At 43.3% G+C, this 27,861-nt stretch overlaps 2 pseudogenes; one reads left to right on the forward strand and one right to left on the reverse strand.

The window, feature by feature from the left end:
* Positions 1-1,905: 1,905 nt before the first annotated feature.
* LOC108512234 (palmitoyltransferase ZDHHC7 pseudogene) lies at positions 1,906-3,177 on the reverse strand (annotated as a pseudogene).
* A 2,033-nt stretch (positions 3,178-5,210) lies between these two features.
* On the forward strand, positions 5,211-17,600 carry LOC108512232 (putative neuroblastoma breakpoint family member 5; annotated as a pseudogene).
* Positions 17,601-27,861: the final 10,261 nt, after the last annotated feature.

Here is a 27,861-nt window from a genome sequence, read left to right on the forward strand (position 1 = left end):
GTGGGCATGGGACCCACTGAGCCAGGTATGGGATATAATCTCCTGGTGTACTGTTTGCTACGACCATTGGAAAAGAGCAGTATTTGAGTAGGAGTGTCCTGTTTTTCCAGTTACAGTCTGTCTTGGTTTCCCTTGGCTAGGAAAGGGAAATCCCTCAACCCCTTGTGCTTCTGGGGTGAGGCAACGCCCTGCCCTGCTTCCACTCACCCTCTGTGGGCTGAACCCACTGTCCAACCAGTCCCAATGAGATGAACCAGGTACCTCAGTTGGAAATGCAGAACTCACCCATTTTCTGCATTGATCATGCTGGGAGCTGCAGACCAGAGCTGTTCCTATTTGGCCATCTTGAAACGGACCCTCCCCCTCTATTCTTATAAGGACACCAGTCAGATTGGATTAGAGCCCCACCCTTATGACATCATTTAATCTTTATTCCCTCCTTACAGGTGCTATCTCCAAATGCAGTGGCACTGGGGGCTAGGGCTTCAACATGTGAATTTTTGGGGGACAAAATGCAAAAGTATACTGTTCCCAGAGGGGCTCAAATGTGAACAAAAGAAAAAATATGCCCATACTTTTTTCTTTTTTTTTAAACTGTCAATTAATTACTTTATTTCATATAAAAGTTACATTGAGGTCAGGCGCAGGGGCTCATGCCTGTAATCTCAGCACTTTGGGAGACCGAGGCGGGTGGATCACGAGGTCAGCAGATCGAGACCATCCTGACTAACATGGTGAAACCTTGTCTCTACTAAAAATACAAAAACAAAATTAGCTGGGCATGGTGGCAGGTGCCTGTAGTTCCAGCTATTTGGGAGGCTGAGGTGGGAGAATGACATGAACCCGGGAGGCGGAACCTGCAGTAAGCTGACATTGTGACACTGCACTCTAGCCTGGGCGACAGAGCGAGACTCCGTCTCGAAAAAACAAAAAAAGTTACATTGAAAGAAGAGCTTGAAAAGTCACGTATACTTGATTTGCACACACTTGCCAAGTCTCACAGGATTCAACCACTTGGATAATTTTTTAAATTGATAACAGGATATACATATTTAAAGCCTCACTGAAGTCCAATACCCATGTCCAACCCAGACAATGATGTGCAAATGAATATGCAAAACAATCTCTGGAAACTCGTTTCTCCAGGATCCACGCTTTGTCCCTCTGGCTGTGACGCAATCCTTCTCCCAAAGGCGCACATGCTTCTGTGGTGACAGAGTCCACTACCAAACCCCTGCAGGTTTACTCACTTAGCTAAGATGTTGGCTCAAGTAGGCCCCTTTGTGGTTTTTCATCAGCAGTGGTAGAAGCCCTAATTCGGATAGGGTAGGGTAGAGAGTAATTAGAAACAAAAACAAAACAGTTTACAGATGAACAAAAGGCAAAACAGTTCCCAGGAGGGAGACACCAACTTCTCTTAGCGTGGACGGCAGGCTTAAAGGAAGAGCCTCAGAATTTGTCACAGATTGCTTCTTGATGCATCCAGCAAAAAATGTACAAACCAGGCCAGTTTAAGGCAAGTCCCCGAGGAGGGGAGCTCTTTGCTTTCTGGCATAATTTTAAGCTCTGCACCAAGGATTCTGTTTTTTCATTTTTATTTTGAGACAGAGTCTCACTCTGTTGCCCAGGCTGCTGTACAGTGGCTCAATCTCTGGCTCACTGCAACCTCCACCTCCTGGGTTCAAGCAATTCTCCTGTCTCAGCTTCCCAAGTAGCTAGGACTACAGGCGTGCACCACCACACCCGGCTTTTATTTTATTTTATTTTTTATTTTTAGTAGAGATGGGGTTTCACCATGTTGGCCAGGGTGGTCTCAAACTCCTGACCTCAGGTGATCCACCTGCCTCAGCCTCCCAGAGTGCTGGAATTACAGGCGTGAGCCACCGCGCCCGACTCAAGGATCCTATTTTATCACCTGTCCATGGTTGTACAGGTGGGGACTGAGGAGAGCCTCTTCTGGTGTGGAGACTCTGCCATCTGTGACTATAAATATTTATAAAACTCTGCTTGCTGCAAGCAATTGGTTTGTGTAGGTTCCAGTTGTCCTGTTGGTCACAGATGAGCTGTCGATACCTGTCAGACCCCAAATAAATAAGTGGAAGTCTGTGAGCAAGTAAGTTGCAGCCTGATGAGCCAGGCCACACACTGAGAACTCCAGACTGCCTTTTCTGGGTCTCCTGGGCAGTCGCCTAAAACAGAAGCTGACAAAGGGATTCATCTAGGGGAGTAACAGGGTCCCTAAGGACTGATTTCATCCCTTCCTGGGAAGCTTCCACTCCCATGTGGGCTTCTTGCTTTTCAATCACTAGATCTCCCTCTCATCATTGCATATGGAGTGGATTTGGGTGCCAAACGTAACTGCAGTGAAAGTGAAAAACAGAAGACCCTCCAGGCACAGGAAGGACAACAGGATTACAGTGAATGGAGGTGAAAAATCACTGCATTCAGTCCACTGCCTAGACACAGGTGATAAACTGAAATCCACAGAGAATCAGAGCATGGACTGAAGGCAGAGCTATATACATAGTGAAGAGCTCAAAACATCTTTGATTCTTTTCTCCTACACAATTGTTCACCCACAGGCAGTGATGATCCATTTTCCTAACATGTCTTTTGCAAATACTGCTGTGGTGGGCGAGCTCTGGTTTGATATAGCAGCACTTGGGGGCACTTGTAGATCACTTTCCTGGGCTTCAGCTGCAAACTCTCCATGTATTCTTTTGTAGCATTTCCTCTGGGTACTGCCCCAGGGTCGGTGAGCATGGTTCTCAGGTGGGACAACAGGGCAAACGCAGCCAAGTAGTTAAAGATGACCCCATTGACCACAGAGTACCAGAAGGCTTTAGAAGCCAGCAACATGATGAAAGTCACCATGAAGTCTGCATAGATGACCGGAAGCCATGTCACATCAGCACAGATCATGCCACAGCCGTCATGGATGAACCAGACCCTGTCTGCCACGTCAACCTGAGAGGAGGACGATGAAGAGTCATCATTGTCATTTTCAGCCAGGAGAGGATGATGCTCCACGTCCTGGAGCCTGTGTCCTGATGGCTGCATGATTTCACTGACGCACCCTCCCAAGTTGTTTCTAAACATCACTTGAACATTTTGTGCCTCTTCTTCTGGATATTAAGGTGCATACTGTCCTATGTGATCAGACCCGAGGCCTGGGCGGGGTCGTCAGGTGAGACGGAGTCTTGCTCTGTTGCCCAGGCTTGAGTGCAGTGGCACGTTCTTGGCTCACTGCAAATTCTGCCTCCCAAGTTCAAACGATCCTCCTGCCTCAGCCTCCCAAATAGCTGGAATTACAGGCACACACCACCATGTCCGGCTAATTTTTATATTTTTAGTAGAGACAGGGTTTTGCCATGTTGGCCAGCCTGACCTCAAACTCCTGACAGGTGATCCTCGGCCTCCGGAAGTGCTGGAATTACAGGGGTGAGCCACTGCGCCTGGCCTGAAGGACTTCTTTTAACATTTTTTTGTAGTGAAGTTCTGCTGGCACTGAATTATTTTGGCTTTTCTTTGTCTGCAAAAAGTCTTTATTTTGCCTTCATTTTGAAAGATATTTTCTTTTCAAATTCTAGCATGTAGAATTCTAGGTTGACAGTTTTGTTTTTTCTTTCAGTATTTAAAGGCACTGTTCAATTTTGTTCCAATTTACATAATTTCTGATAAGTTTCTGTCCTCTGTTAATTTTATCCTTTTCTTTCCCACATAATTAATATGTCTTTTTCCTCTGGCTGCTTTTATGATTTTCTTTTTATCATTGATATTCAGTGATTTGATCATTATGTGCGTTTAAGACCATAGTGTTTACTGAGCTTTTGGATCTGTGGGGTTATAATTTCATCAAAGTTGGAAAAATAATGGCCATTATTTCTACAATTTCTAAAATTTCTAAATTTTTCTAAATTTCTAAATTTCTAACATTTTATAGAGAAATTTTTTTTTTCTCTATTCCTCAGAATGTTGGCTATACCTATGTTAGACAAGTTTATATTTTCCCACAGATCACAGGGAGGGTCTCTGTTCACTTTTTTCCAGTGTTTTCTCCCTGTATTTTATTTTGGCCAATTCCTATTGCTATGTTTTCAATTTCATGGATCTCATTTTTCTTTAATGTCTAATCTGCTGTCAGTTCCATCCATTTAGTCTTTTTAAAAAATGATATTGCATGTCTCTAGAAGTCCATATTTATAATGGCTTTTTTCTTTTTTTTTTAGATGGAGTCTCGTTCTGTCGCCCAGGCTGGAGCACAATGGTGCGATCTCCGCTCACTGCAGCCTCTGCCTCCTGGTTCAAGCGATTCTCCTGCCTCAGCCTCCTGAGTAGCTGGGATTACAGGTGCATGCCCCCATACCTGGCTAATTTTTGTATTTTTAGCAGAGAGGGGATTTCACCATGTTGGTCAGACTGGTTTCGAACTCCTGACCTCGTGATCTGCCCACCTCGGCCTCCCAAAGTGCTGAGATTACAGGTGTGAGCCACCTCACCTGGCCAATGGCTTTTTAAAAATCCTCAGCTAAAGGGTTGATGATGAGCTGGCATGTATTCTGAATCTTAAGTTTATTATTACTACTGTAGCTCTAAAATTACTGTGATACCTAGAAAAAAATAAATTTAAAAATCCTTGACTAAAGGCTTCAAGATGACTGACTAGAAGCATTTCATTCCTGCCTCCCCCACTTAAAAGAACAAAATAGTGTATAGACAGTGACACTTCAAATACATTACCGAAGAGTATCTGCTGGAATTCAACAGAGAAGTGACAGGAAACACCAAATGTGGAGAAGGAGAAAGGAGAGACACAGCCCGCTGGTCAGGATCAACTGGGAGCCAGGAGTGACTTCCCAACATAGGTAAGTGAGAGATGGAGCAACCCACATCTCCTCTGTGGAATCTTGCAATCCTAGCCACAGGACAACCCTCAACCCTGCCAACCCCTGAAACTAACATAGGCAGCTGCTGTGAGACCATGGGACAGAACTGCCCCAGGGAGAGAGTTCGAACTGGGTCCCATGCCCCTCCTGAAAACTAAGCAGCTACCACAGGGTGCCATTTTCAAACACAGACTTTGGGAAACTGCATGCTGTCCTGGGGCCCAGTGGCATCAGGACAGAAGCATTATGGAAATTTGGGCTATCATTGTTGAGACTGCAGAATGAGCTGAGAATGCTCCTATGGCCAGGACTAAGAAGTGAGGCATGGGCTACAGCTGCTGGTGCCAGGAAGGAAGTACCACTGGAATGGAGACTGGGACGTGAATTAGGCACAAGTTGCCACTGGGGCTTGGTTGCCAGCTGGGTGGAAGTTCTTGCAGCTGTGGTGGAGGTGGTGCATAATCTAAGTGTGGGCTGCCACTGCCAAGTGTTGGGGGTAAGCCCTACCAGGACAAATGTATGAGAGGGATGCATGTTCCTCACCCACTGGCCCAGGCTGTGGGCCACTGAGGATGGCCATCTCCCAAGTCTCAGGCTCACAAAACCTGGGTGGGGACTGAAACTGCGAAACTGAGGAGGTGATTCAGAGGATCACTCTCCCCTGCTTGTCCCTATTAACTCAACCTCACCTTCTACTGCAAATGGACCCTGCAGATCAGCAGCCCCACCCCCGACCATGACCTTGATCTCTCCATGTTCTTTTAGTGGAAGACAACCACAAGTCAATGGTGTCAGGCCAACTTATAAAAACATCTAACAAGCAATATTTCATAAAAACCACTCATGGGCCTGTTCTGTTTAATATATGGGGGACTGAAATGAAAACAACAAAATAGCCTCGGGTTTACAAGACTTCCCAAGATAGGTGGTCACTTCATGTTTTCAGGAGATATACGGAAATGATTTTGATCACTTGAAAAGAGCTCTTGTGGTACTAGAATGACATCCATAACTGACAAGTATGAAATGGAGGGTTTAGAGACATTAAAAAACAAACCAACCCATAGAGAGGGGAAGAGCTTCAGCAGCAGGGATATCAATGTGGTCTTAAGTGTAATGAAAAGCCAGCGTGCTATCCCGGTAATAGAAATCAACGTAACAATGGGATGCCACAAGAAGAATATTGAGATAGAAAACATTTTGAAAATGAATTATTCACTCACGCAGTATTATATTCTGCTTTTGGTCCTACATATTTTAGAGGATACAGAGAAAACTGCAGAAGACCCAGAAAAGCACATCATGGCAGTCTAAAAGTTCCACATCTTTCACTTGTAGAAAAGCCTTCAGATCTGTTTTTTACTTAAAGAGAAAGTGGGTGACTTCATCATAACCATTGAGAATAAAACCTGTTGAGAAATTATTTCTGCCTTGATGATTTTATACACATAAGGGATGAACAATGAGAAATATGCTTAGATTTATTGGGAAAGAGATAGGTCTGTGGTATTGTCACAAGGGTACACAAATACCCAGAATGACAGCTGAGGGAGGTGTCCCCATCGGTGGTGACCCTTAGGGGAGATCAGGAGGCCTTGTGTTTCAGCATGGCCTAGGCAAGTGGAAGGCAGGGGCTCCAAGATTCCATGACATCCCACCTTCTAATTCTCTTATAGTGACGGTAGACCATTACCTGACCCACTGGACACTACTTCCCTCACTCCCTTCAGAGTCTGAGCTACAGGCAGTGCCTTCTGCTCCAAGCTCTGGCACCTTAAACTTTGTTTTTGGCAGTTAAGGACTTTGAGGTGTTGGGTGTTGATCAAGTTTTCCTGAACAGTAAGTTAAGAATTTCCGTTATTTCAGGACAGTTAATTTCAGTCCTCACTAAACCTGTTTGATTTCACTAGGTTTTTTGTTGTTGTTGTTTTTGAGACAGAGTCTTGCTCTGTCACCCAGGCTGGAGTCTGGTGGCATGATCCTGGCTCACTGCAACCTCTGCCTTCCAGGTTCAAGCGATTCTCCTGCCTCACCCTCCCAAGTAGCTGGGATTACAGGCATGCACCACCATGCCTGGCTAATTTTTGTATTTTTAGTAGAGATGGGGTTTCACCATATTGGTCAGGCTGGTCTTGAACTCCTGACCTCATGATTTCACTAGTTTTTAACCCATCTTGTGTTTGGGTTTCTTCTCCCGGTCCCTGGCTCTACCTCTTGTGCCACAAACACCAGCATAGCAGAATCTGTCAGTCCTTTGTACAATGAGAGAGCAGAAACGAACATCCTAGAAATCAACCAGGAATTGTGCTCACAGCTGAAAATGAGTGAACAGCAGTTCCAAGACTTCAAAGAGAAATTTCTTGTCTCTGAAGCTGTGCTTACTGTCTGGCCAACCAGTTACAGAAATACAGTAAGTTCCATAGGTTCACTATCACCAGTGATGAATGATCACTGTCTTCTCTCTAAGAAACTAAACACTCTTTAGACCCGATTCCTCTCTTCTCTTCATCAAAATAAACTTTATCCTTCCCCTACTCCCAGAAAGGCAGAAGTGGGTATTTTATAAAACCACATTTTCCTGAGAATCGAAAAACTGGACACAAAGTGTTTAGCAACTTTTCTATATTTGAAGTGGGGTGTAGGGTGGGATTAGAGTTAAAATCTCAGTTATTGATGCCTGATGCAAGCATAAAACTGCCTGATTTTCTCAGCAACAAGCTGAACCATTTTTTACCAGGATCCTTTGTGTACCACATAAAATCTTGCAGAATTTAAGCATCTGTTGAGGCCCATTAGGCAAAGCCCTGTGGTGTCCACACTGGGAGAAAGATGCTGATAGTTCATAGTCCCTACTTTCCAGGACCTTAACGAGGAGTCTGCTCTGAATAGAACCTGTGGTATCCGTAAGTGACAGCATCAGGAGCAGGGACGACCCTGCTGAGAGGGAAGTCCTGCTTCCTGGAGCAGAGACTCTTATTCCTAACGAGGAAGAAGGACAGCGCCCAAGACTCTGCTGAGGTAACAGTGCAGTGTGGAGAGGAGGGACCCTGGGCTAGTCTCCTGGGCTCCAGTCCAAGTTGTTTATCTTCTCTTTGCCTCAGTCTCCTGATCTGTTAATAGGGTCCTATAATTCCCACCTCTGTAAATTGCTGCAATAAAGTACAGGAGCTTGTTCTTTCAAATCCCCTAGAACAGTTCTTGGCACAGAGCAAAACCTATTTATTACTTCTTCATTCTACTATTCCTAATTTAGCAGATATTTTGTTAGCATTTGGGCATATTTCCTTCAGGGACTTATGGTCTCAGGCCTCACATTGCACTTAATTGTATTCAGACATGATTTTTTAAAAATCTTGGCAATATTTGTGCTTTAAATTCCCAATACAAGAGAACTATCAGTCCCATAGTTCTAGAGGCCTTCCCGAGGGTACAGTAGATCACTGCTTTATGTTCCAGCTCAGTGTTTTACAGGAGAGGTTGCAAGGCTTGGCAAAGTGGCCCGGGATTCAGAGTCACACCTTAGTGGATGTGAATTCTGACTCTGCCTTATTCTAGTTGAGTCATATTTTCTAGTTGTTTTATGTGCCTTTGAGTTTCTCTTTCCTCATCCATAAATTGGGGCGTATCAGGTGCCTTGTATTTGGAAGGTTGGTAAAGATGTGGCGCTTCTGTTGAGGCCCAAAAGGCAAAGCTCTTGCTGGCTGCACTAGGAGAAGTGATGGTAGCACAGAGCATCTGCTTTAAAGAAACCTAAAGAGGAGGCTGCTCCTGCCAGACACTGTGGTACCTGTAAGTGACAGCATCAAGTGCCGCCGAGAGCCTGGTACCGGGGATCCTTGTGTCCTTGGGGTGGATCCTGACTCCTCCCCTGTAGGCAGCGACATGTCCAACCTCCCACCGAGACAGGTGTGTCTTTTCTCGGAGTGTGAGGAGCACAAAGGCATCACAGAATCTGTGCTGGGGGAGAAGATGCAGTTCAAGGAGGAGAAGCTGGCAGAGAAGTCAACACAAGCTGAGGTGCTCAGGTGAGGGAGGCTCTGTGTGGTGGGGCAGGCAGGTGGAAGGTGTGTGAGTCTCTGAAGGGGGGCAGCTCAGCTGGAGAAATAAGAGCTAATCTGGGCCAGGAGAAGGGCAGGAATTTACATAGCAGGCACATGCCATGCAAACATGTATACAACAATTAGAGAACAACAATACTAGTAAATTACGGGCTACAATTGTGACTCAAAACAAGTCATTATCAAGGCAAAACTTACATACCACAAAATTAACCAAAGGAAAGTGAACAACTCGGAAGCATTTAGTACATTCAAAATATTGTGTAATCACCACTACATTTTCTCTTTTTAAATGTTTTATTTCAATGTTTGTGGGTACATAGTAGGTGCATATATTTGTGGGGTGCATGAGATGCAATGGGTTATAATAACATCATGTAAAATTAGGAATCTATCCCTTCAAGCATTTGTTGTTTATGTTACAAAGAATCCAATTATATTCTTTTAATTATTTTTAAATGTACCAATTAAATTATTAGCTATAGCCACAGTTCTGTGCTATCAAATACTAGGTCTTATTCATTCTATTTTTTTTGTATCCATTAACCATCTTCATACCCTCAACCCCACTACCCTTCCCCACCCCTGGTAACTATCCTTCTACTCTCTCATGAGTTCAATTGTTTTGATTTTGAGATCCCACAAATAAGTGAGAACATGTGATGTTTGTCTTTCTGTAACTAGATAATTTTACTTCACGTAATGACCTCCAGTTCCATCTATGCTGCAGCAAGTGAAAAAATAACATTCTTTTTTATGACTGTATAGTACTCCATTGTAAATAAATACCATGTTTTCTTTATCCCTAGAATCACCTCCTGACTTACTGGCTTCACATTATTTCATTCAAAGAATGTTATCTTCTTGACCCTGTCATTCTTGCATTCTTTCATCTTTCTGAATAACCTCAGCTGTACCTGGCCACATTTCTATGTGTGGCTTTGTGTCCAGTCACTGAGTAATGTACTATGTGCGTTTTTACATGGAAATGTCCGCGACCAAAGTGAGAAACTAAAGGGGCATCTTTCTGAAACAAATTTGGGAAGACAGCTAGTTTTATTTACAGAGGAAAAGGATGAATGGAATGCTGAGGAATCCTATAGGAGCACTCTAATACAGAGGAAGCATTTTATTAAAATTTTTTTTCCCCTTTGTCAGAGACATTTCACCAAACGTGCTAAAATTCTGCTTGGAGGGCTCTTTGAGGATATTCTCACAAAAATCTCTGTTGCAATTCTTTGAACTGATCACTGATCCCTCTCCACTCTTATATTTTCTCTACTATCCTACCTTAGGTGATACAAAGCCCTAGTTCACTCTCAGGCACTAGAGCTGACCCAGTTGAGGAAGAAGTTACGGGAAGGGAGAGAGGCCTCCCTCTTACTCAGTCAGCATCTCAAGGCCCTTCTCACTGATGATGACCCTGACAACCACCAGGGGCAGGACCTCCGAGAGCAGCTGGCTGAGGGGCGCAGGCTGGCAGAGTGCCTTGTCCGCAAGCTCAGCCCAGGTAAGGTAGTCATGGGCCCTGATGACGCAGAGTCCTAGGCTTATGAGAAGACTCCAGACCTCCACACCTGCATAATGACAATTTTATTAGTGGTCTTTCTTTCCACTAAACGTTAGTGCCATGACATGACCAGGACTTCTTGTGTAGGAAGAGAGATGTGAAAGCCAGGAGTTGGAGGTCACAGTACGGCAAAAGCCTCCTTCCTCCTTGATGGAACTGGTCTTTGGACCAAGAGGCAGCATCCATCCAGTTTTAAAGGACAGGAAGGAGGATGTGACAGGAGGCAGCTTGTTAGAGTGAAGAGAGCCCTGGACTGAGAATGGAAGTTCCCAGACTCTATTCTCAGCACTGTCTTAGTAACTGTGGGCCAGCAATTTATCCTTCCTGGATGTCTGTGTCTAACTGGAAATGGGGACAAATTATCTCTTGCATGGTAGATCTAGCATTCAAATGTGGCAACACACATGAGTGTATTTCAAAATAAGACAAAGTCCCTCACTGTGTGATGTTAGATAAGGTAGTTGATGTAGTAGCACGTGGTGTTAGGAAAGTTGTTAAGACTGGAACACTCTCGGTAGAGAGAATTTCCTGGGACAACACAGCAGAAGCCACTTGGAGGGTCTGTGAAGTTTCCTAATGAATGGAAGGGTGGGGGACAGAGTTGGTTGTCCTCTCCTAAAAGAAAGAAACAGGTTTTAGTGAGAGCTGTGAGGGGACAAAGAGACTGTTCCTGGGAATCAGATTTGTGTCCAGATGGGGGAGACAGCTGCCAAAGTCCAGAGAGAAGCTGGGCCAAGCCTCCAGTGATACGGGGGGAAAAGGTATTTTTAATTTTGGCCCATGTCATGATGGTGACTCTCCAGATCAGAAACACATTGTCTGATAGATCACGAAACCACGCCAGGGCAGAAAACATGAGAGGTAAAGACAAAACATGAGAGCTTTCAGTGCAACACTGACTTGTACATAGATGTTCATGTCTCTGTGGTCATATGGCTCACTGTGTTTGCAGTGCGTGAAGTGGGAAATATTCAAATGGCCACTACTGCATTAGTTTTCAGAAAATGATGAAGTTGAGGATGAAAATGTTAAAGATGAGAAGGTTGAAAAAGTCGGAGAACCACTTGCCCCCAGGTAACAATGAACAATCAGGAGCTGGTAATGGGTAGGTAAAATATGGAAAAGGCCTCAGAAAGAACACAAGGGAGGTGAAAGTAGTCATGGATTCCAGATGCAAGGACGAACAAAACTGCAGATTGTAGTAATTTAGCACACTCATTCAATAATAAAATAGCCCTGTTAACATGGTTGTCTGTTTTCTTTGTGGTACCTGTAAGCATGACCTGAGGCAAACTTACCAGCCTTAGGGATTTCCTGCACACACTGACTAGAACTGTTCTTTTCTGCAATGAAAACTAGAAGAAAGGCCAGGTGCCATGGCCTACGCCTGTAATCCCAGCACTTTAGGAGGCCGAGGTGGGTGGATCATGAGGTCAGGAGATCGAGACCATCCTGGCTAACATGGTGAAACCCCGTCTCTACTAAAAATACAAAAAATTAGTGGGGCATGGTGGCGGGTGCCTGTAGTCCCAGCTACTTGGTAGGCTGAGGCAGGAGAATGGCATGAACCTGGGAGGTGGAGCTTGCAGTGAGTCGAGATCCCACTGCACTCCAGCCTGGGCAACAGAGCGGGACTCCGTCTCAAAAAAAAGAAAAAGAAAAAGAAAAAGAAAGCTAGAAGAAGATGTTTATTTGCTTCCTATGTAGTTGTCATTTAGGTTCTTGTTAGGTAAGATAAATAGCAAAGAGCTAACAAGGAAAGGATTTAGGAAGTAACTAGCAAAGTTGCACACCAAGAAAAGTACCTAGACCAAAAGTACTCACTTTTTATTTCACAATATTAGAATATTAGAAGAAGACCTAGAAGGCACACAATCTTTGGAGTGGCTCAGCCTATATTCCCTTGGTAAGAGTATGTTAAATTCAACCCAACTTAGCCACATGGTGTAGCAGCTGTTAGGGTTCTCCGTGTGTGCTGTATATCACATCTGCACCATACGGGGATAGCTGAGTCTCCTCCCTCCTCAGATCCTGTCTGCCCAGTGCAAAGAGCACCAGCTGCTCTCTTCTTCTTTGGCCCCCATGGCAGCCACACTCTGTTGCAGACAGAAGGAGGATTGCCTGTTCCCTCTAAAAGGGAACCACTCCTTGCTTTCTGGGACAACTCTTTTTTTTTTTGACGCAGTCTTGCTCTGTTGCCTAGGCTGCAGTGCAGTGGCGTGATCTCAGTTCACTGCAACCTCCGCCTCCCGGGTTCATGCCATTCTCCTGCCTCAGCCTTCCAAGTAGCTGGGACTACAGGCACTCGCCACCACACCCGGCTAATTTTTTGTGTTTTTAGTAGAGACGGGGTTTCACCATGTTAGCCAGGATGGTCTCGATCTCCTGACTTCATGATCTGCCTGCCTCAACCTTCCAAAGTGCTGGGATTACAAGCGTGAGCCACTGTGCCCAGCCAGGACCACTCTCTTATGCCTCCTGTCAAAACTCTCTAAAACTCCCTGGGGTCCAATCCCTCTTGGTTTAATCTTCTGTCACCTCTGTCATCTCTAACCCACCTGGCTCATCAGGGAGGTACAGGAGACTGAAGAAAAGGAATTCCCTCAGAATTCACTGGAGGAATATTCTGCCACTTGTTCAATTTGCCGTGACCCTTCTGACTCCCACCTGCCTCAGAGGTGTGCCAAAATCACACGTGAGGAAGAGAAAGTCGACTCTGCTCTGGATGTAGGCAGTGAATCTTCACATTACAAAGGGGAAGAGGAAGTGCTAAACATTCTCCCAGGTAGCCTCTATATTATTTGTCCTTTTGTACCTCTGCCTAGGCTGAGAAAGGTCAACTCTGAGGACAGGGCCTATAGATACATATTGGTTTGAATCAGGAAGTAGGATTAAATATTAAACACAAATATCAGGTGGGTCAGGGGGCTTCCCTCTCCTCCTCAGCCCATGTCATACTTTAGTCTCCCTGGCCCCAGTATCAGGTTATTGGGTCCCATGCAGGTGTGATAAACTCATACCCACCTGTGTACAGGAGGTATACAGGAGGCACCTGTCAGACCTCCTACCTTGGATCCAATGCCTCTTGTCCCCTGCAGTGATGTAATTTGTGACCTTGAACAATGTCCATGGAGTTTCTATGCCTATTCAAGACCATTGGCAGCCTTTCCTATAGATTTGGAGACGTTGTTACCCTGGGTTCACTGCTCTCAGGCCCAGTCTCTATCTCCTTTAAGTGGGCTTATGTTAACTTAGCAGTTACCTCGAAACCAGGACACAAACACTTCTATCTTTACCTTGCTTATAAGTTTCCATAAAGCAAGGCTGGGCCCTGAGTTCTCCACTCTACTCATGGGCAGTGTTTCTGCGTAACATCACAGAATCTCTTTTATGCAAGGGTTTTTAGAATATATCCATCAGTTCAGTCTTGTGTGTAAACTCCTCTAAATATTCAACAATAATGACATCTGATGAGACAAGACAGTATCACAGCAATACTTCTAGAAATTAGGCCAGTTTCTAAGATCTTGGGGAAAAAGTTTTGTTTAACTCTTTAACAGGCTTAGTCAGAGGATATGGAATTATGATGTACCAGAAGAGGAAGATTCAGCCCCATGGACCTGGAAAGCAGGCCCATCTACTTCTCTTAAGACTTAACCTAGGGCATCCTAGACACTTTCTGTGAGAATACCATATTCTGATGCTGAGAATGTTTATGTCCTTGTGCTATGATTGGACACTGATTTGGTCATGTGTGGAGTATAATTTGCTTAACGTGACCCGCTTATTTGCAGAAAATCAAAATGATAATGAAGAAGAGGAAAGGAAACAGCCAGTGTCTCCAGGTAACTCTGATTTGTGGGATGTTAGTTCAATAGTGACATCTGGAGACTGAAGACCCAGTGAAAAATAGGAAATGATGAATAGAAGTTTTTTTTATTCTTTTATTTTTTGAGATGGAGTCTCGCTCTGTCACCCAGGCTGGAGTGCAGTGCGTGATCTCAGCTCCCTGCAACCTCCGCCTCCCAGGTTCAAGTGATTCTCTTGCCTCAGCCTCCCAAGTAGCTAGGATTACAGGTGCCTGCCGCCACGCCGGGCTAATTTTTTATATTTTTAGTAGAGACGTGGTTTCACCATGTTGGCCAAAATGGTCTCGATCTGACCTCGTGATCTGCCCACCTTGGCCTCTCAAAATGCTGTGATTACAGGCATAAGCTACCATGCCTGGCCGAATAGAAGTATTTTATCCATTTGGTCATGTACGAATTATTCTTTTGAACAATTTTTTTTTTCTATTGCTGTGGTACTCATATAGATTTCAATTTCTTTCTTTTTCTTTTTTTTTTGATAGAGTCTCACTCAGTCATCCAGGTAGAGTGCAGTGGTGCAATCATGGTTCACTGCAGCTTTGACCTCCCTGGCTCAAGTGATCCTCCTGCCTCAGCCTGGTTTCAACTGCTTAATCTCTCTCAAGCACAGTAATGTACAATCAGTTGACCCAAGTGAACTCACCAAACTCATGGATTTCCTCATATCACCTGTCCTCTTCCATGTGGTTAAATCCAGGGTGAGATAACGGTTTGGTGTCAGCATGTTGGCAAGTATTTGAACACAAGAGAAGAAACTTGAAAAAAAACAAAATCAACTCCACATTATGTCAAAATATGAGAGTTTTGTTTCTCTTTTCCCATGAGTTTCTAATCTGGGCAATTCACCAAACACATGTTATCTCTGTCTCTCTCTATCTTTCTCTCTCTCTCAACATCTGACGGCAGCCACACTCTGTCCCACCATGAAGAGAATAATTTGTACCTTTTATTGGGTCAGCCCCTTTGCTTTCTGCAACCGTTGCCTTATGCCTTCCCTCAAATCCATCTAGGAGTCTATGGTCCCCGGCCCCCTTGAATTAACCTCAGACCTTCAGTCTAACCTACCCCATGAGTCTCAGCAGGGAGATGCCACAGGTGGCAGAGCAGGAAGTCCCCTGAAAGTTATGGGATGGATGTTGTTTGACTCCTTTGATTCCTGTTGACCTGTCTGGCTCCAATCTATCTTACAGAAGCACCTTGTACTCATTTGAGGACTAGTAAGTCCGCTTGGCTCCTGATGAGGGAGGAGTGCTCTACTGTGAATGTGATAAACATCCAAATGATGTCTCAGGTAGACCTCATAATCCTTGCACCCTGAGCCCCAGAGTGGGCTTAGAGAGTCATCAATGTGCCCAGGAATCATAGACACGAGTTGTTTTGAATCAGATTCTAGAGTTGAATTTGAAACACTGACATGGGTTGGGTCAGTGAGCTCTGCTCTCTTCCTTGTCTCGGGCCATGCCTGTGTCATCTTGGGCCCACTGTCAGGATATTGGACCCAAGACAGATGTGACAAATTCACACCAACCTGTGCAGCATATATCCAAGAGGTGTCTGTGAGATGTCTTAATTTGAATAAAATTTGTCTTGCCAGCTATTATTGTGTTCCTTATAAATTTCTTTTCCCAACCATGTCCCTTGAAGTTCTATGACTACCCAAGGTCAGTGGCATCTTTGTCTACCTTTCTGTGGAAGATGGCACCAAGGTTTCATTGAACCCAGGCCCATTCTCTGTCTTTGATGTTGGCTTGTTGTAGCTAAGCAGGCCATTGCCTTGCTGGCATGTTTCTGGAAGCAAGACTGAGCACTGTCACTCCTAGATGCCCAAATAGCCAATGTTACCATGTAGCTTGAGAGATTAATTTTGATTCAAGGGTCTGTAGATACCCTCCACACTTCCAATTTCAGTGTTTAAAATGCTCTAAGCTGTGAACAATCTGGGTATTTGATGAGAGAAGGCTAAATATTGCAGTTTCCTTTCTAGAAAACATCTGGGGGTATTTGCTTTGAATTGGTATGAAAAAGTATTGCTTACCTGTTTGCACAGTCTCAGGACAGATCATATTGAGATAATGATCTACAAGAATAGGGAGATTTCACCCCTAGGCTCAGGGAAACCCAAGACATTTCTATCATGACAGGACCTCAGGCCTCCCGAAATATTTCTCTCACAGTGTCCTCTTCTCACACTGAGGAGACTGATGGCTCTGTGTTAGGACTGGATGGTGGATTATTCATGGGTGTAGGAGAATCTGCTTGATTTGTCTCTCCCTGTCTGAAATTATTTACAGAACTTAAACATAACAAAGAGGAGGTCCAAGACCCATCATGCCCCAGGTAACTCTAAGGAATTGCAGACAGTTAATTCAGTGTGGACATCCGGAGACTCCAGATGCAGGAAAAAACAGAATGTGCTGAATGTTTGTTCCATCTGTTCAGCCAATCATGAAATATTTATGTTATTAGCATTGCCTGTTTTCATTGTATACTGTATTTATATTATCCTCTCTTATTGATTCCTCTCAATTGTACTAACCTGTCTTCAGTTGACTCAGTTGAACTGATCTATCACAGATGTTTTCTGCAGTCCCCTTTTCTATTCTTATTGCTTAATGTGAATTGGAGATGCACATCTGATGGCTGTGTCTTGGTGTTACCATGTGTGCAAGTATATGATAGCATCAAAGTGAATGAAAAACTTCATATCATGCTACAATATTGAGAAAAAGAAACGGTGAAGATATGATATCTCTAAGATTCTAGGAAGACTCAAGAGCCCGTGTTTATGTTGCCACTGCATGCTGCTTTCAACACAGTTAATGCAAAAGTGCTGAATGCACCTTGATGTCCCTCCATGTGCCCTGTGTGTCATGGCCATTTTGTACAGGGATCATTCCATCTCGTTCCTCCTCAGCTCATTGTCTGCCCAGTGCACCGAGCCTCTGCTGCTCTCTCTCTTCTGCCCCACATGGGGAAAGATTTTTCTGTTTCTCTGAGGGGCCTGCCCTTTCCTTTCTCTGGCCTTTCCTGGAGGCCTCCCTTTAGTCACCTGGGCACTGTGGTTTTGGTTCCCTCTGGTGTTTATCTTCAGTCTTCTCCACCCTCCAGGCTCAGCAGGCAGTTCCTGGAGGTAGAAGAGCGGGATGTTTCAGAAGACTCACTGGATGAAGGTTACTTGACTCCTTCAATTGAACATAACCTGTCTGACTGCCACTAGCCTTATAGGAGCATCTTGTGCTCATTGGAGGAACAGCTCGCCTGCTCTGCTCTGGATGCAGCCTATGAGTACTCCACCCTGAAGGTCATAAAGTTCCACTGGTCTCCCTCCCAGGCAACCTCTATCTATTTTCGTTTCTGCAATTTGTACATGCTGAGACACGACATTCCTGCACTTAGATTGTTTTGAGTCTGGCTCTTGGATCTAGTTTTAAACACAGACATCCAATGGGTGGAACTTTCCTCTCCTCTTGTCTTAGGTGACTCCTGTGTCACCCAGCTCCTTCTCACAAGAGTGGATTGTGGGCATCAAGACAGGCTGGTGTGGAGAATAGTAAGGTGCAACTGTAAATGCTTGGCTACCAATAGCTCAGCCGAAGACTTCTTTTAAAAAATGTTTTTAATTTTTTAAAATTTATTTTACTTTAAGTTCCAGGATACATGTGCGGAATGTGCAGGTTTGTTACATAGGTACAGGTGTGCCACGGTGGTTTGCTGCATCTATTGATCCGTCCTCTATGTTCCCTCCCCTCCCCTCCCCCACCACCCCACAATAAGCCCTAGTGTGTGTTGTTCCCCTCTGTGTGTCCATATGTTCTCATTGTTTGACTCCTACTTATGAGTGAGAACATGTGGTATTTGGTTTTCTGTTCATGTGTTAGTTTGCCGAGGATGATGGCTTCCAGCTTCATCCATGTCTCAGCAAAGGACATGATCTTATTCCTTTTTATGGCTGCATAGTATTCCATGGTGTATATGTACCACATTTTCTTTATCCAGTATCATTGATGGCCATTTGGGTTGGTTCCATGACTTTTCTATTGTAAATAGTGTGGCAATAAACATATGCATGCATGTGTCTTTATAGTAGAATGATTTATATTCCTTTGGGTATATACCCAGTAATGGGATTGCTGGGTCAAATAGTATTTCTCATTCTAGATCCTTGAGGAATTGCCATACTGTCTTCCAGAATAATTGAACTAATTTACATTTCCACCAGCAGTGTAAAAGCATTCCTATTTCTCACAGCCTTGCCAGCATCTATTGTTTGACTTTTTAATAATCGCCATTCTGACTGGCGTGAGATGGTATCTCATTGTGGTTTTGATTGCATTACTCTATGAGCTTTTTTTCCTATGTTTTTTGGCCACATAAATGTCTTCTTTTGAGAAGAGTCTGTTCATATCCTTTTTGATGGGGATGCTTGTTTTTTTCCTGTAACTTCGTTTAAGTTCCTGGTAAATTCTGGATGTTAGACCTTTGTCAGATGAGTAGATTGCAAAAATTTTCTCCCATTCTGTAGGTTGCCTGTTCACTCTGATGATAGTTCCTTGTGCTGTGTAGAAGCTCTTTAATTAGATCCCATTTGTCAATTTTGGCTTTTGTTGCAATTGCTTTTGATGTATTCATCATGAAGACGTGGCCCATGCCTATGTCTTGAATGGTATTGCCTAGGTTTTCTTCTAGGGTTTTTATGGTTTTGGGTTTTACATTTAAGTCTTTAATCCAGCCTGAGTTAATTTTTGTATAAGGTGTAAGGAAGGGGTTGAGTTTCAGTTTTCTGAAATATAGGAAGAAGTGACTATTAGAACAGATGCACAGATGTCAATATAAGGAGACAGGAAACACAACAAAGCAAGGAAATATGACACTTTCAAAGGAATACAATAATTCTCCAGTAATAGACCTTAATCAAAAAGAAATTTTTGAAATCTCAGATAAAGAATTTAAAATATTTATTATAAAGCTCAGTGAGATACAAGATAATTCTGAATAACAATACAAAGAAATCAGAAAAACAATTCAGGAGAATGAGAAATTTGCCAAAGAAATAGATATTTTGAAAAATAATCATACAGAAATTCTGGAAATGAAAAATAAATTGAAGGAAATACAAAATACATTTGAAAGCTTCAACAATAGCCTAAATCAGAGAGAAGAATATCAGAATGGTGGCTCAAGCCTGTAATCCCAGCACTTTGGGAGGCTGAGACGGGCAGATCACGAGGTCAGGAGATCGAGATCCAGGCTAACACGGTGAAACCCCGTCTCTACTAAAAATACAAAAACTAGCCGGGCGAGGTGGCGGGCGCCTGTGGTCCCAGCTACTCGGGAGGCTGAGGCAGGAGAATGGCGTAAACCCGGGAGGCAGAGCTTGCAGTGAGCTGAGATCTGGCCACTGCACTCCAGTCCGGGCGACAGAGCGAGACCCCGCCCCCCCCCCCNCATTTGAAAGCTTCAACAATAGCCTAAATCAGAGAGAAGAATATCAGAATGGTGGCTCAAGCCTGTAATCCCAGCACTTTGGGAGGCTGAGACGGGCAGATCACGAGGTCAGGAGATCGAGATCCAGGCTAACACGGTGAAACCCCGTCTCTACTAAAAATACAAAAACTAGCCGGGCGAGGTGGCGGGCGCCTGTGGTCCCAGCTACTCGGGAGGCTGAGGCAGGAGAATGGCGTAAACCCGGGAGGCAGAGCTTGCAGTGAGCTGAGATCTGGCCACTGCACTCCAGTCCGGGCGACAGAGCGAGACCCCGCCCCCCCCCCCCCCCCCAAAAAAAAAAAAAAAAAAAAAGAGGTCTTGTGAAATAATCCAGTCAGACAAAAATAAAGAAGCATTTTTAAAAATGAGCAAAGCATTTATGACATTTGAGACAACATAAAATGATCAAATATTTGAATTATAGGTGTCTCCAAGGAAGAAGAGACAAAGAAAGAAATAGAAAACCTATTTAATGAAACAATAAATGAAAACTTTCTATATTAGTCAGGGTTCTATAGAGGGACAGAACTAATGGGATAAGTGTATATATGAAGGGGAGTTTATTATTATTGTGTATTGACTCACACAATCACAAGGTGAAGTCCCACAATAGGCCATCTGCAAGCCAAGGAGCAAGGAAGCCATTTTGAGTCCCAAAACCTCACAAGCAGAGAAGCCAACAGTGCAGCTTTCAGTATGAGGCCAAAGGCCCGAGAGCCCTTGGCAAACCACTGGTATAAGTCCAACAGTCCAAAATCTAAGGAATTTGGAGTCTGATGTTCAAGGACAGGAAGCATCCAGCATGGAAGAAAGATGAAGTGTCAAGTTGACAGTCAGTATTAACCATTACACTTCCCAAGTGTAGCAAGATATTTAGACATTCAGATACAGGAGTCTCAGTGATTCTCAGGGAGATACAATGTAAAAAGGTCTTGTATTAGTCCATCCTCACACTGCTATGAAAAATACCCAAGACTAGGTAATTTATAAAGAAAAGAGGTTTAATTGACTCACAGTTCCCCTAAGGCAGGGGAGGCCTTAGGAAACTTACAATCATGACAGAAGGCACCTCTTCACTGGGCAGCAGGAGAGAGAATAAGCACTGAGTGAATCCTCTTATAATACCATCAGACCTCATGAGAACTCACTATCATTAGAACAGCATGGGGAAACTGCTCCCATGATTTAATTATCTCCACCTGGTCTTGCCCTTGACACATGGGGGTTATTATAACTCAAAATTGAAAAAAAGATAGTTACTTCCTAGATATAATGGAAGTACAGGCATTGGGTAAATATACCTGTTTCAAAGGGGAGATATTGGCCAAAACAAAGGGGCCACAGCCCCCATGCAAGATTTGGGTGGTAACACAGCCAAGCCACATCATTCCACCCCGGCGCCTCCCAAATATCATGTTCTCACATTTCAAAACACAATCATTCTCTTCCAGCAGTCCCCCAAAGTCTGAACTTACTTCAGCATTAACCTAGAAGTACAGGTCCAAAGTCTCATCTGAGACAAGGCAAGTCCCTTCCACCTAGGAGCCTGTAAAATCAAAAGCAAGGTAGTTACTTCTGGCCAGATGCAGTGGATCACACCTGTAATCCCAAGACTTTTGGAGGTCAAGGTGGGTGGATCTCGAGGTCAGGAGATTGAGACCATCCTAGTCAACACAGTGAAACCCCATCTCTACTAAAAATGCAAAATTTAGCTGGGCATGGCAGTGTGTGCCTGTAATCCCAGCTACTCAGGAGGCTGAGGCAGGAAAATCACTGAAACCCAGGAGGTAGAGGTTGCAGTGAGCTGAGATTACAACACTGCACTCCAGTGTGGTGACAGAGCTAGACAGAGTTACAAAGTTACTTCCTAGATACAATGGAGGTACAGGCATTGGGTAAATATACCTGTTCCAAAGGGGAGACATTGGCCAAAACATTGGGGCTACAGGTCCCATGCAAGTCCAAAATGAAACAAGGCAGTAATTAAATCTTAAAGCTCTGAAATAATCTCCTTTGACTCTATTTCTCACATCCAGGTCATGCTGATGCAAGAGGTGGGCCTCCATGGCTTTGGCCAACTCCACCCCTGTGGTTTTGCAGGGTACAGCCCCATTCTTGGCTTTCACAGGCTGGTGTTGAGTGTTTGCAGTTTTTCCCAGCTCATGGTGCAAGCTGTCAGTGAATCTACCACTCTGGGGTCTGGAGGATGGTGGCCCTCTTCTCACAGCTCCAGTAGGCAGTGCCCCAGTGGGAACTCTCCATAGGGGCTCCAACCCCACATTTCCCTTCTGTGCTGCCCTAGCAGAGGTTCATCCATGAGGGCTCCGTCCCCATAGTAAACTTCTGCCTGGACATCCACACATTTCCTCTGAAATCTAGGCGGAGGTTCCCAAACCTCAATTCTTGACTTCTCTGCACCTGCAGGCTCAACACCATGTGGAAACTACCAAGGCTCAGGGCTTGCACCTTCTGAAGCCACAGCCCAAGCTGTACCATGGCTGGAGCAGCTGGGATGTAAGGCACCAAGTCTCTAGGCTGCACACAACAGAGGGGGACTGGGCCTGGCCCACAGAACCATTTTTTCCTCCTAGGCCTTCAGGCCTGTGATGGGGAGGGCTGCCATGAAGTTCTCTGACATGCCCTGGAAACATTTTCCCCATTGCCTTGGTGATTAACATTTGACTTCTCATTACTTATGTAAATTTCTACAGCAGACTTGAATTTATCCTCAGAAAATGGATTTTTCTTTTCTATTACATCACTAGGCTGCAAATTTTCCAAACTTTTATGCTCTGCTTCCCTTGAACACTTTGTCAGTTAGAAATTTCTTCCACCAGATACCTTAAATTATCTCTCTCAAGTTCAAAGTTCCACAGATCTCTAGGGCAGGGGCAAAATGCTGCCAGTCCCTTTGCTAAAGCATAGCAAGGATCAACTTTATTCCAGTTCCCAAAAAGTTCCTCATCTCCATCTGAAACCACCTCAGCCTGGACTCTATTTTCTGTATCACTATCAGCACTTTGGTCAAAGCCATTCAACAAGTCTCTAGGAAGTTCCAAACTTTCCCACATTTTCCTGTCTCCAAACCATTCCGACCTCTACCTCTTATCCAGTTCCAAAGTCACTTCCACATTTTTAAGTATCCGTACAGCAGCACCCCATTCCTGGTACCAGTTTACTGTATTCGTCTGTTCTCAAGCTCCTATGAAGAAATACCCAAGACTAGGTAATTTATAAAGAAAAGAAGTTTAATTGACTCACAGTTCCACAAGGCTGGGGAGGCCTCAGGAAACTTACAATCATGATAGAAGACATCTTTTTACAGGGCAGCAAGAGAGAGTATGAGCACTGAGTGAAGGTGGGGAAGCCCCTTATAAAACCATCAGATCTTGTGAGAACTCACTCACTATCATGAGAACAGCATGGGGAAAACCACCTCCATGTTTCAATGATCTCCACCTGGTCCTGCCTTTTTACATGTGGGGATTATTATAATTCAAGATGAGATTTGGGTGGGGACACAGCCAAACCATATCAGGTCTCTTTCATAGTACATTATACCAGACTGTCTGAAGTCCAAGATAATGAGTGATTCCTAAAAACAGCAGGAGAAAAGCATCTATTACCTATGAAGGAAAGCCTATGAGACTAACCGTGGATTTCTCAGCAGAAACCTTACAGGCCAGAAGAGAATTGGATGATATATTCAAAGTGCTGAAAGAAAAAAATCAGCAGCCAAAAATATTTTATTCAGCAAAGTTACCCTTCATAAATGAAGGAGAAATGTCCTTCCCAAATACGCAAATGCTGAGGGAATTTATTACCACTAGACTGGTCCTACCAGAAATGCTCAAGGGAACCCTAAACTTAGAAACAAAAGGACAACATTTACCATCATGAAAACACATGAAACAAAATTCACTGGTAAAGCAATCACACAAAGGAGTAAGAGAAAGAACTCAAATAGTACCACTACAGAAATCCACCAAGCCACAATGACAATAAGAGAAAAGGAACAAAGAATATGCATAAAAACCAGGAAACAATTAACAATATGATAGGAACAAAGCCTCATATATCAATAATAACCTTGAATGAAAATGGTTTAAATTCTTCATTAAAAAGATATAGACTGACTGGGGCTAGGTGTGGTGGCTCATGCCTATAATCCCAACACTTTGGGAGGCAGAGGCAGGTGGATCGCTTGAGGCCAGAAGTTCAAGACCAGCCTGGCTAACATAGTGAAACCCCATCATCATATCATAGTGAAACAAAAATTAGGTAGGTGTAGTGGTACATACCTGTAATCCCAGCTACTTTGGTGGCTGAAGCTGAGAATCACTTGAACCCAGGAGGCAGAGATTGCAGTAAGCTGAGATCACACCACTTCACTCCAGCCTGAGTGACAGAGTGAGACAGACTGATCGAATAGATTTTTTTAAAACGATGATCAAATTGTATGTTGCTTACAGGAAATTCACCTTACCAGTAAAGGTACATATAGACTGAAAGTAAAGAAATGGAAAAAGATATTCCATACAAACAGAAACCAAAAGTGAGCAGGAGTATCTATGCTTATTATACTACATAAAACAGGCTTTAAGTCAAGACCAGTAACACATACACACACATGGTCATTTTATAATGATAAAGGGATCAATCTAGCAATAGGATATAGTTCTAAACATATATGCACCCAACACTGGAGCACCCATATTCATAAAGCAAATATTAGTAGATCTAAATAGAGAGATAGCCTGCAATACAATCATAGTGGGGGACTTCAACACCCCACTTTTAGCATTAGACAGATCATCTAGACAGAAAATCAACAAATAAACATTGGAGTTAAGCTAGACTTCAGACCAAATGAACCTTACAGGGATTTATAGAATTTTCTATCCAACAACTGCAGAATATAGATTATTTTCATCAGCATACAGCACATTCTCCAGGATAGACCATATGTTAGGCCACAAAACAAGTCTCAACAGTTTTTTGGAAATCAAATTCATATCAAGTATCTCCTCTGACCACAATGGAATAAAACTAGAAATCAATACCAAAAGGAACTTTGGAAACTATACAAATATATGGAAATTAAACAACATGCTCCTGAATGACAATTGAGTCAATGAAGAAACTGAGATGGAAATTAAAAAAAATTCTTCAAGCAAATGAAAATGGAAATGAAATAAAGCAAAATACGTGGGATACAGCAAAAGTAGAGCAAAGAGGGAAGTTATAGCAGTAACTGCCTACATCAAAAAATAAAAAGATCACAAGTTAACAATCTAACAGTGTACCTCAAAGGACTAAAAAACCAAGAACAAATCAAACCCCAAATTGGCAGAAAAAAAGGAATAAAGATCAGAGCAGAACTAAATGAAAACCAGACTAAGAAAATACAAAGGATAAACAAAACAAAAAGTTTTCTCTTCAGACAGATAAACAACATTGATAAATCACTAGCCAGACTAACCAAGAAAAAAAGAGAGAAGACCAAAATAAACAAAATCAGAAATGAAAAAGGAGACATTACAACTGGTAACACAAAAATACAAGAGATCATCAGGGACTACTATGGACAATAATACACAGAAAAACTGAAAAACCAGAGGAAATGGATAAATTTCTGGACACATATAACCTACCAAGTTTGAACCAGGAAGAAATAGAAAACGCAAGCAGATCAATAACAAGTAATGAGATTGAAACAGTAATAAAAAGCTTCTTAACAAAGAAAAAACCTGTACTGGATAGAGTTACAGCTGAATTCTACCAAATGTAAAATAACTAATACAAATCCTCCTAAAAACTATTCTGAAAAATCAAAGAAGACAGAATTCTCCCTAACTCATTCTATGAGGCCGGCATCACCCTGATACCAAAACCAGAAAAGGCCACAGCAAAAAAGAAAACTACAGGGCAATATATCTGATGAACATTAATACAACATTCCTCAACAAAATACTAGCAAATCAAATCCAACAGCACATCAAAAAGATAACACACCTGGGCTGGGCGCAGTGGCTCACGCTTGTAATCTCAGCACTTTGGGAGGCTAAGGTGGGCAGATCCCCTGAGGTCAAGAGTTCAAGACTAGCCTGGCCAACATGGTGAAAACCCATCTCTACTAAAAATACAAAAATTAGCTGGGCATGATGGTGGGCACCTGTAATCCCAGCTACTGAGGAGGCTGAGATAGAAGAATTGCATGAACTCAGGAGGTGGAGGTTGCAGTGAGCCAAGATCACACCACTGCACTCCAGCCTGGGCAACAGAGTGAGACTCCTTCTAAAATAATAATAATAATAATAACAACAAAAATGAAAAAAATCCACCATAATCATGTGGGATTTATACAAGGGGTACAAGGATGGTTCAACATATATAAATCGATAAACATGATACACCATATCAACAGAATGAAGGACAAAAACCATATGATGAACTCAACAGAAGTAGAAAAAGCATTTGATAAAATTCAACATCCCTTCATGACACTCTCAAGAAATTAGGCAATGAAGGAACATACCTCAAATTAACAAAGGGCATATACAACAAATCCACAGCTAACATCATACTGCATGGAGAAAAGTGGAAAGCCTTTCCTCTAAGAACTGGAACAAGACAAGTCACTTTTACCACTACTATTCAACATAGAACTGGAAGTCCTAGCCAGAGCAATCAGGCAAGAGAAAGAAAGAAAAGGCATCCATATTGCAAGAGAAAGTCAAATTATCCCTGTTGGTTGATGATACGATATATGATCCTATATCCAGAAAAACCTAAAGACTCTACCAAAAACTCTTAGATTTGATGAATGAACGATGTACAAAAACCAGTCGTGTTGCTATACACCAATAATGATCTAGCTGAGAAATAAATCAAGAAGGCAATCCCAGCCAGGTGTAGTGGCTCATGCCTGTAATCTCAGCACTTTAGGAGGCTACGGCAGTAGGATCACTTAAGGCCAGGAGTTCAAGACCAGCCTGGGCAGCGTAGTGAGACCCTGTATAAAAATAAAAATAGGCCGGGTGCAGTGGCTCATGCTTGTAATCCCAGCACTTTGGGAGGCTGAGTCAGGTAGATCACGAGGTCAGGAGATCAAGAACAGCCTGGCCAACATGGTGAAACCCCATCTCTACTAAAAATACAAAAATTAGCTGGGTGTAGTGATGTGTGCCTGTAGTCCTAGCTACTCAGGAGGCTGAGGCAGGCAAATCACTTGAACCCAGGAAGCGGAGGTTGCAGTGAGCCAAGATCGTGCCACTGCACTCCAGCCTGGTGACAGAACAAGATTCTGTCTCAAAAAAAATAAAAAATAAAATAAAACATTAGCCAAGTGTGGTGGCCTGTGCCTGTAGTCCCAGCTACTCAGAGGCTGAGACAGGAGGATTGCTTGAACACAGGAATTCAAGGCTATAGTGAGCTGATTGCACCACTGCACTTTGGCCTAGGTGACAGAGCAAGAGCCTGTCTCCATTTTTTTTTAAAAAGGCAATCTCATTTACAATNTAGTCCTAGCTACTCAGGAGGCTGAGGCAGGCAAATCACTTGAACCCAGGAAGCGGAGGTTGCAGTGAGCCAAGATCGTGCCACTGCACTCCAGCCTGGTGACAGAACAAGATTCTGTCTCAAAAAAAATAAAAAATAAAATAAAACATTAGCCAAGTGTGGTGGCCTGTGCCTGTAGTCCCAGCTACTCAGAGGCTGAGACAGGAGGATTGCTTGAACACAGGAATTCAAGGCTATAGTGAGCTGATTGCACCACTGCACTTTGGCCTAGGTGACAGAGCAAGAGCCTGTCTCCATTTTTTTTTAAAAAGGCAATCTCATTTACAATAGCTACAAAAAATAAAATAAAATACCTAGGAACCCATTTAACCAAGGAGGTGAAAGACCTGTACATGGAAAATTACAAGAAACCGATGACCAGAAATTGAAGAAGACATAACAAAGGAAAAATATCCCATGCTCTTGGAACAGAA

This window comes from Rhinopithecus bieti, unplaced genomic scaffold, assembly GCF_001698545.2.
Source record: "Rhinopithecus bieti isolate Rb0 unplaced genomic scaffold, ASM169854v2 scaffold_30015, whole genome shotgun sequence".
Classification (NCBI taxonomy): Eukaryota; Metazoa; Chordata; class Mammalia; order Primates; family Cercopithecidae; genus Rhinopithecus; species Rhinopithecus bieti.